The sequence below is a fragment of the Antechinus flavipes genome, chromosome 1 (genome assembly GCF_016432865.1).
Source record: "Antechinus flavipes isolate AdamAnt ecotype Samford, QLD, Australia chromosome 1, AdamAnt_v2, whole genome shotgun sequence".
Classification (NCBI taxonomy): domain Eukaryota; kingdom Metazoa; phylum Chordata; class Mammalia; order Dasyuromorphia; family Dasyuridae; genus Antechinus; species Antechinus flavipes.
In genome coordinates, this window is record NC_067398.1 from 538,800,141 (window position 1) to 538,810,173 (window position 10,033).

General features: G+C 34.9%; 1 non-coding gene across 1 annotated transcript; it reads left to right on the forward strand.

The window, feature by feature from the left end:
- Positions 1-9,472: 9,472 nt before the first annotated feature.
- On the forward strand, positions 9,473-9,545 carry TRNAN-GUU (transfer RNA asparagine (anticodon GUU)). The gene has a single exon. It is a non-coding gene; the product is annotated as a tRNA-Asn (tRNA).
- The last annotated feature ends 488 nt before the right edge of the window (positions 9,546-10,033 follow it).

Consider the following 10,033-nt stretch of genomic DNA (forward strand, 5'->3'; position numbering starts at 1 on the left):
CAGATTCAGGCAACTGTCTTAAGTTCTTGGCTCTGTTCCCTTACTAGAAGCTTCTGTCTTTGCCAATATCTTTAGTCTCTTCTTTTAATAACTAAGGATCATCCTTACAGCAAATGCCTGTCTCATTTATAATCTTTGGACTGTATTTTATTCTCCAGACAAAAGCAACAAAAATTTCCATTCTGTTGCTCTTTAATCTTCTTGTTTCTCCTTTCATTGAAAACATTTTTATATAGGAAAAAATTGAAAACAAATAAAAAGAATCCAGAATGAGGTTAGTATTTTAATGTGTAAAGTTTTATATTTTCAACTTTCATTGACAGAACAATCAATAACCGACAAATACTACCATATAATAGTTATATATGCCTTTGAATCTCCTCTGCATTCTGCCTGGAATAGTAAGAGATCTGTACTATATTGTATCATCACCATATTGCATGTTTACTTGCTACAAAAGTCTTTTCATTTTTCAGCTAAGATATATTCACTTTCCAGATGGCTAGAACATTGCTTCTTTATCATGGGGGCAGGGATTATCCAAAGAAAGTGCTTAATGCTATGTTTTTTACACTGATTTGGGGGAAATAAAATATCTAGATTTCTATATTTCTATGAATGAATGAATGAAACCATATTTTTAAAGCTTACTACATGATATGAGTTACAAATATAAAAAGCATTGTTGTGTTCAAAGACCACACATTTAGGGGAATGATAGCCAAAGGACTGCAGCTCATTATCTGAGAATTCCTAGTATAAATAGTAAGTAGGGCCACAGAGCAATTGATTTGCATATCCTTTGCAGAAATGGTTAATGGTGTTGATTTGATTAATACTATTTCCAGAGCTAGAAAATGGAGGTAGGATGGGATTAACACAGTATGAAGTTAACTAGATTCATTTCCCACCTGGTCACTTTCTTCAGAATGACAACTTTATAACAATCTCTAGAAATTCACCATCCTGAAGGATCCAGCTCTACTTCTTCTTCTACTTCTTCAGCCACTTTACATATATCATTACATTTGATATAAAGTATTTTCACTAATCCTGAGCTACAAAACTAAGCTTTGATTGGACATTACAGTCTACTAAATGAATGTATTAATGCTGGTGACCATTCACTAATTGCTACTAGTTTAATAAAACCAATATGAATTGAAGCATTTCAAGTAACCTTTGAAAAGTTTCTTTTTTGCTAAATTACATCCAAGACTCTTGAATACTCAAATGGATCTGTGACCTCATTGAATCAAGTTCCTTCCAATAATAATAATCCATCCAAGTCTGCCCCTGTTGTGTGACTTTTTCTGATAATTTCCCATTATGTGCTGGAGGTCTTTCTTACTTTCTTCCATGATCACAAGAGCACCAATTGTCCCATGGTTGTCCCATCTTCTCTTCTTGTAATCAGTCTAATACAAGACAGATGGATGATACAGTAGATATGCTTCTGGACGTGGTGTCAGGAAGACTTGAATTCAAATATGACTTTAGGCACCTCCTAGCTGTGTGGTCCTGATCATATCTGTTTCCTTCAGATTTCATATTTGTAGAGTGTTATAATAATAGCAACTATCTCCCAGATTTGTTTTGAGGATCAAAGGAGATAATAATTATAAAGCACCTGGCACATAATAGGTACTAGAGAAATGTTAGCTGTTATTATTATTATTACTACAATTATTTGATGGAATCCTTTATTCCTTCTTCAGTTATTTGTTACTACCTATTTGCCCTCACCATGTGCTTCCCCATTAACTTCTGAATGAGGCACTCAGCTTTAACAATTCAGAAACAATGAACCTCTAAGTTTCACTGCTGTGTAACAAAATCTAGCAGAGAATCACAAAATTTAAATGAAAATTAAGCAGAATATCAACTATTGTAATAGTTAACACAGGTGCAGTAGTAGCAATAACAGCACTAGTTACTGACATTTATATAGGAGTCTAAAATTCACAAAGTGCTTTATAGATCTTATCTCACTTTATCCTTACAACTTTCTGAGGTAGATTTTTTCTCTTCTTCTCTTCTTCAATTACCCCAACTCAAGGAATTGAGGTTCAAATGTGAGAAAGGGAGATCAATTAGAAGGCTAATGTGATAGTAATGCTAAGGAGAGGGGATGGACCTGTTGGGAAATGAAATGAAGAAACTCCGTTGAGATATTCAAGATAGCTCCTTTGCCACAGTTTACAATCTTAGAGAAATGCGTGCATTACAGAGAAGCATCTAGTTGCTGCAATGGATAGAACTCTAAGCTAGGGATAAGGAAAGCCTGAACTCAAATCCAGCCTCAGACACTTAATAGTTGTGTGACACTGGACAAATTATTTAACACTGTTTACCTCAATTTCTTCATCTATAAAATGGGCTGGAGAAGGAAATGACAAACCACTCCTTTATTTTTGCCAAGAAAAGTCCCCAAATGAGGTCATTGACTCAAAAGAGTCAGACATGACTAAATAACAACAAAGTGATTAACTTACCCAGGATCACAATGCTAGTATGCAACGGAAGCCATGCACAGAGGTCTTATCTACCCACAACCTAGAACTATCTGACTTTAAGGGTAATTCTATATTCACTATTCTTTTTACCCTCTTATTTGTGTAATCATCCAAATGCAAAATGATGAGAATAAACTGAGCTGGTGGCTATGTGAGTGAAGAGAAAGCTAACATTCACTTAACAATTTGAAAACTCTCCTGAAATTTCATAAAATCTAAAGCTTAAGCAACTAATCTATGATCACACTGGTGTTATCTGAAGTGAGACCTCCATTTAAATTTCCTCACTTCTAATCATTAGTCCATCATATCCATATGCACAAATACACACATAATACTCTGATTGTTCTTCTATATTTACCTATGTTTTGAGTTAGTATGTTTAGAAAGAGACATTTTGAAAAATCTGATTTTTCTAGTAAATATAGAAACATGCTAGTCAATAAGATAAGATGGATATGGTGGACATATTAATCAGAAGTGCACATTTAGGCCAATGATCAAGGGCAAATCCATCAGCAGATATTATTAATACCCTGTCTATTGCAGACTCTGTGCCAGGCACTGGGGACATGAATACAAACTTAAAACAGTCTTTTTCTTCATGGAGCTTATTTATATCAGGGGAAACAACACATTTGAATATAAATCAATAGAGAATACTTATACAGAAAAATCAAAATAATATAAAGGATGAGGGGTGGAAGCTCAGGCTACCAGAAAAGGTCTTATAGAGCAAATAGCACTTGGGATAGGTTTTGAAGTGAACTATGAATCCCAAGAGGTAGGGATGAACAAGGAGTGTACACCAAGCATGGGGGATATAGCCTTGGGAAAGGCATGAGGATGGAAAATATAACTTCATTTACAAGATGCAGTAAGTCAATTTGACTAGGATAAAGAGTCCATTAAGGGAAGTAAGGCATGATAAGGCCATTAAGAGTAACATAATAAGGATAAGAAATAAAATAGAATTAGATATAATAAGCAAAGGTAGGTTGGAGCTATACCTTGAAAGTCTTTAGATCACAAAGAAACAAGCTTGTATTTTATTCTAGAGGTAATAAGAAATCACAAGAGATTTTTTTCAAGTAAGGAAATCTATGGTTTAACTAACTTGTGTTTTAGACAAGCATTTCTGAAACTTTTTTCCACTGTAACGCCTTTTCACCAGAGAAATTTTTTATGTAATAGTTACTAAAGTGATATTTGCCAGCTTCTAAAACTATGGGTTGCAACCCTCTGTGGGATTTGTAACTGAATGTGGGGATCACAAATTTATGAATTATTATCAGTAAATGTTTGATTTATATACATGTTTTATATATCTTTACACCCAGAATTACTTAATTATATTAATATTAATAATATGACAATGATAAGAATATATCAATAATGAATATAATGTGTAATATAATAATATAGTAAATGCAATGTAATAAGTTAATTATAATTGAATTAATTGATGGTTTATTTTAAAATATAGGGAATTCTCAGGTGAGCAAATTTATTTCAGGTTATCATCTTTTCTGCAACTTAGAGTCTTGCAGAATTGCCAGATAGCAGTCAGTGAAATGAGAATTAAAGTGATCTGCCTAGGGTGACAGAGCCAGCATGTGTCAAAGGAAAGACTTGAACTTAGATCTCTTTCTGCTTTTACTATGACATATTGTATTTCCCACTGAAGTGGTCCAACTGGTGCTAAATGATGAGGAGCTGCATTAGTACAGTGTGAAAGGAAAGAAAGTAAATACTAATTAAATAATTTATTTGAAAATATTTCCTTGAATATTATAGAGCACAGTAGTTTCTACGAACCACTTAACTGGAACACTCGTAAGGAAGAATTTATCCTTTCTCTTACTGCCATCACCACTGTGTGATGCCCACTCAGACATTTAGTGTGTGTCAAGTCGACAACTCTCAAGTGTGCTTCAAGAGCAACTAAGTTGTCACAGCAATTGTTATTAATGTCTGCGCACACTGGTGTGATGCTGGAAATGGAAGCACCTGCTGACTTCAGATTTTAGGCTCAATCTGGAGACTATCTAAATTTTATTGTAAGACAATGTTCAGAATTAGTCTTTACCTTAGAAAGAGATAATTAGTACTTTTGGAAAAAAGCTACCCAAACCTCCTGCAAATTGCAGTGTTCCCAAGCTATTAGGTTGAAGACCTTAGAAGTAGGAATCTCTGTGATCACTAGAACAAATATGCATTGAGGAGAAAAAAAAAATTAGCCTCCATTCTACTATCAGACTTTACTTACAGAGTTACCTTTCAAAGACCAGTCTGCTGTTTTATCTTAGTGAAAATTACTTTTATTTTATGGCATCTGAAAGTATTCTATTTGTACAAAGAGTAATGATCCTGGTAGTTAAAGATAACCATTTCATTCCATCCCAAACTTCCTGTAATCTGGAAACAAAAGCTATGTCCTTAGACTTGATGTCATCAACGTTCAATATAATACAGTATCATAAAAGACAAACAATAAACACCATCTGTGTGCCTGGCATTGTGCCAGATGATGGGAGAGACATAGAATTTGTATAAGAAGAAATTTCTGTTCTCAATCTAATTTAATGAAGGGATGAGTCAAGATAGAGTAGTAGATAGAAGGCTAACTTTGGAGAGATCTAGATTGAAAGTTCTGCCTTTGATTCTTATTGGCAGCATGACTCTGGGCAATTCACTTAACTTATTAGTGTTACAGTCAATTCTCTAAGACTACAAATTATAAAACAATAGCTGATCTTTATAAGCAGAATCTGGCCTCAAACACTTACTATTTAACTTTGGGCAAATCACTTAACCCTGTTTGCCTCAGTTCCTCATCTTTAAAATTAGCTGGAAAAGGAAATGGCAAAGCACTCCAATATCTTTGCCAAGAAAATCCCAAGTTAAGTCATGAAGAGTTGGATATCAATGACAACTGAACAACATAGGTAGAAATAGTTTATACATTCTGACTTTCTTACACTAATGAAATGTTAAGCCATTATCAATATATTTGAAAGAGCTTAAAAAAATGGAAGACATATTACAGAGCTAGAGAAAGTTGAATGTCTGGAATTTCAGAAAATGGAAAAAGCGTAAAGTTTATAAAATAGAAGCTAGTGGGCTTGACTTTGATGCCTGGGAAAATTCTAGAATATATTATTAAAATAATAATCAGTAAACCATCTAGTTAGGAAATGGTAAGAATTCATCAAGAATAGGTCATGCCAGATTAAACTCCTTTTTCCTTTTTGACAAGATTCCTAAATTAATAGACAAAGGCAATACTTGAAAATGGTTTATTAGATTTTAGTAGATCTACTATGCAAAGTATCACTTACTATTCTCATGGAGAAAATGAAAAGATATGGTTTAGATCAGTGGTTCTCAAAGTCTAGTCCAGAGCAGCCTGGGAATCTCTGAAATCCTTTCAGAGACTCTACAAATTCATAATTAGTTTTTATTTTTAATGGGATTGATATATATAACTATAACCCACATAAACAAAAAAACTCTTTGGACAGATCCTCAATCATTTTTAATAGGATAAAGATATTGAGAACAAAAGTTTGAGGACAATTGGTTTAGATGATAATATAATCATATGGGTTTAGAACTGTTTGATGTTAAACTTAAAGAACAGCTGTGAATGTTTTAATATTAAAGTACCAAGTGTTTTACAGAAGGGTATTACAAAGATTTGTTCCTATTTCTGTGCTCTTTATCAATGACTTGAATTCAGGCATATAGACCATGTTATGCTTGTCCTGTTTGTAAGTATTATAAAGATGGGAGAGGTAGTCAGCATTCAAAAGAATTTTATAAGGCATACTATTGGGATGAACGTATTAAAATAAAATTCAACATAGACATTTGTAAAATTATGCACTTGGTAAAAAAGTCCTCTTTGAACATATAAGATGGAGGGCAGCTAGGTGGCAAAGGGGAAAGAACAATGGCCCTGGAATTGAGAGGATCTGAGTTCAAATCCTGCCTCAGACACTTGTCCAGGTTTTTGCCCTCATCTGTAAAATGAGCCGGAGAAGGGAAAAGCAAATCTTTCCAAAGCTTTTGCTAAGAAAATCCCAAATGGGGTCACAAAAACTGGCGCATTATTGTAAAACGACTTATTGACAATGTAGGAGAATGGGGAGGAACAGAGGACAAGCAATAGAATCAGTAGAATGTTGGTTTTGAGACTAATGCCACCTGGTGGCTGAATCATTTACTCGTCTCCCTAACTGGTTAATCCATTAAGAAATCAAAGGAATTGACAACCTGCTTTTCTCTAGGTTGAAGAATGCAAGGGAATGACCCTAATGTGGGCAACTGTTGCTCCAGGAGCAAATACTCTTATACTTCTAATCTGGTAATAACAAGCACCTTATACTACCTTAAGGTTTATAAGCATTTTACATGTTTTCTCATTTCATCCCCCACAAAACTCTGTGAGGTATTAAACCCATTTTACAGATGAGCAAAAGGTTGAAACATTAAATGAATTACTCAGGCTCACTCATCTAAGGTATTTGAGGTAGGGTTTGAATATAGAACTCTCAGATTAAATTCTAAGTAGAGCACTTTCTTCATTATCACTTACCTGCTGCCTCTTTTACAGAAAAAATTCATCAGAGTTGACAAAATTTTATATGAGTACTTGAGCCTGAGGTGATGGGATTTACAACCTTTTTTTTTTCTTATTTTTTTAAAATAACTTTTTATTGACAGAACCCATGCCAGGGTAATTTTTTACATCATTATCCCTTGCACTCAATTCTGTTCCTATTTTTCCTCTCCCTTCTTCCACCTCCTCCCCCAGATGGCAAGCAGTCCTATACATGTTAAATATGTCACATTATATCCTAGATACATTATATGTGTGCAGTTTTCTTGTTGCACAGGGAGAATTGGATTCAGAAGGTAAAAATAACCTGGGAAGAAAAACAAAAATGCAAGCAGTTTACATTCATTTCCAGTGTTCTTTCTTTGGGCGTAGCTGCTTCTGTTCATCATTGATCAAATGAAACTGAGTTAGATCTTTTCTTTATCGAAGAGATCCACTTCCATCAGAATACATCCTCACACAGTATCATTGTTGAGGTATATAATGATCTCCTGGTTCTGCTCATTTCACTTAGCATCTGGGATTTACAACCTTCAGGATAAGAGAAGGAATATGGAAAGTCTTTCTGGAGGAGGCTACACTGAGCTTTAAAGAGTGGGTACAGATTCTCTGCATTGGAGGCTAAGGTGACTTTTAGCTCTAGCAATCTGTGAGTAGGAACAAGATTTCTTAGACATTACTTTGCCCTCTCTGTTTATGTAAGCAAACACAGAATGCATGAGGTGAGTATGAGTGTGTGCATGTGTATGTGGAGCTTTTTAACAGCAGAAACAGGGAAATGAATCTATAACTTTTAAGATTATCTTTTATATTATTTAATAATTTTCTTCTCTTTTTTTTTGTTGTCCGGGATCTTATTTCAACTTATTCTCAGATTTGGTTAAGGGTGATTCTCTTGCAAATCCATACCTTTTTCTTATACAACTCAATCTTTCTAGCTGTAGCACTAACACCTCCATTTCCATTTCTCCTCACCTGACAATCTTGGTTGTGACACAAGAAAGGGCTTTTGCTTACCTAACAAGAGTTTTTCCCCTGCTGTCTTATCGTGCTTTGATGTGTCTCTGCATGTGTGGGAACAATGTCACAGACCATTGCAAATCACTGTAGGGCTTGGGAAGCCTCCAGGGAAGGATGACTTTGCCTGGAGAAATCAGTGACATTAAAAGAGTTCTCAATTTGTTGGTTGTGACCAAAAGATTTTGGACTAGGTGAAAGATCCTTTCAGAGAAGGTTGCTGGGTTAGGACTCAAGTAGGAAAATTAAAATAGAACTGCAATACAATTTTCTTGGAAAGAAGGAATGTGAATTCACCCATACCCTTTCCCCCTCACCCACCTACTCCCCCTCCATACACACGTACACATGGACACACAGAAAAGGCAATAACTTAAACCATTTAGAAGTAGGCAGTGTATTGATACTCTCTATTATGATGACTCTAATGTCAATATGGAAGTTTTTCTATTCTCATTGTTCATTGTATATATCTCTCAAATATTTATACGCTATCCTAATTTTAGATGCATACCCTTCTCTAGGGCTCTCAATTCTTGTTATGGATTATTAAGAACTGGACTCAGGAGAATCTGAGTCCAAATACAGCTTTTAATGCTTATTAGGTGTGGGATCCTAAACAAGTCACTTAATCCTATTTGCCTCAGTTTCCTCATTGGTAAAATGAGCTAGAGAAGGAAATGTCAAATCACTATACTATCTTTGCCAAAAAAAAAAAAAAAAAAAAAAAAAAAAGCAAACCCAGATGGGCTCAGGAAGAGTTGGACATAACTAATAGACTAAAAAAACAACCATCACGAACAAGCAAACACAGTCAGGGTTGGTTTCATAACCAGTAATTTTTGTGCTTGGATAAGCTACTGGAAAACAAACATAAAAGCCCAAATACCAAGTTTTTAATTCACAGCAAGGAAGCAATACAGATAGTCATTAAGACCAGTTCAGATTAAAAGATACAATACCATGTAAGCATCTTGAATAATATTGCTCCTGTTGAATTTCTTTGCTTTGAGGCAAACAAACTCTACTCTGGACTGCTCAGATAGCTAGCTCTTACTTGCTAGGATGAAACTGCACTGAATGAAAATGTTTTGAGAGATAGAGTTCAATTATTTTATCAAGGGAGGTCTCAAATTCCAGCACAGATTTTAGGATTTCCAAAACCCCCAAATACTTTATACTATTCAGTGTGATTTGTTTATGTGGTCACTAGGATTATGAGTCAGATGAATGAATTTTTTTTTCCAACTACAGCAAAAACAAATAGATCTGGTAGAGTTTCATTTATTATTAGAATGTTCGTTAATATATAACTGCCTGGCTAGCTCAGTCAGTAGAGTATGAGACTGTTAATCTCAGGGTCATGGGTTTGAGCCCCAGTTTGGGCGCCAAAATGTAAAGTTCAGACTAGCTCCTTGGAGGTCTCAGGAACAGCTGGAGTCAGGATAAGTAAAAGTCCTTGAACTATAGAGAGACAAGTGAGGGAGACAGATAAACTGGCATGAGGCTCCTAGATTCTGGACTCCAAAGTTACCAACCTCTCTCTTCCTCATCCTGCAGCCAAGTGAAGTCTGGCTTATTTCAACCACCTGCTAATCCTTGCCTACGATTATCTGTATACACCAAACATTGAGTAAGCATCCATGGTGAGAAGGGCCATTTTTCCAAACATAGGCTAATAGAGTCATTGTCCAATAGGTAATTAGCCTTAAGTACTTGGTTGTCTGATTCAAGCACATCTTTTAAGATTTTCAGCCCTTTACATAAAATAATAACCAAAGACATCAAATTTATATTTTGGAGATATGATACTTTTCAAAAGAAAATGTATAAATCACATACCTTATAAGATGTTACTTTTAAAATGGATAAAAAC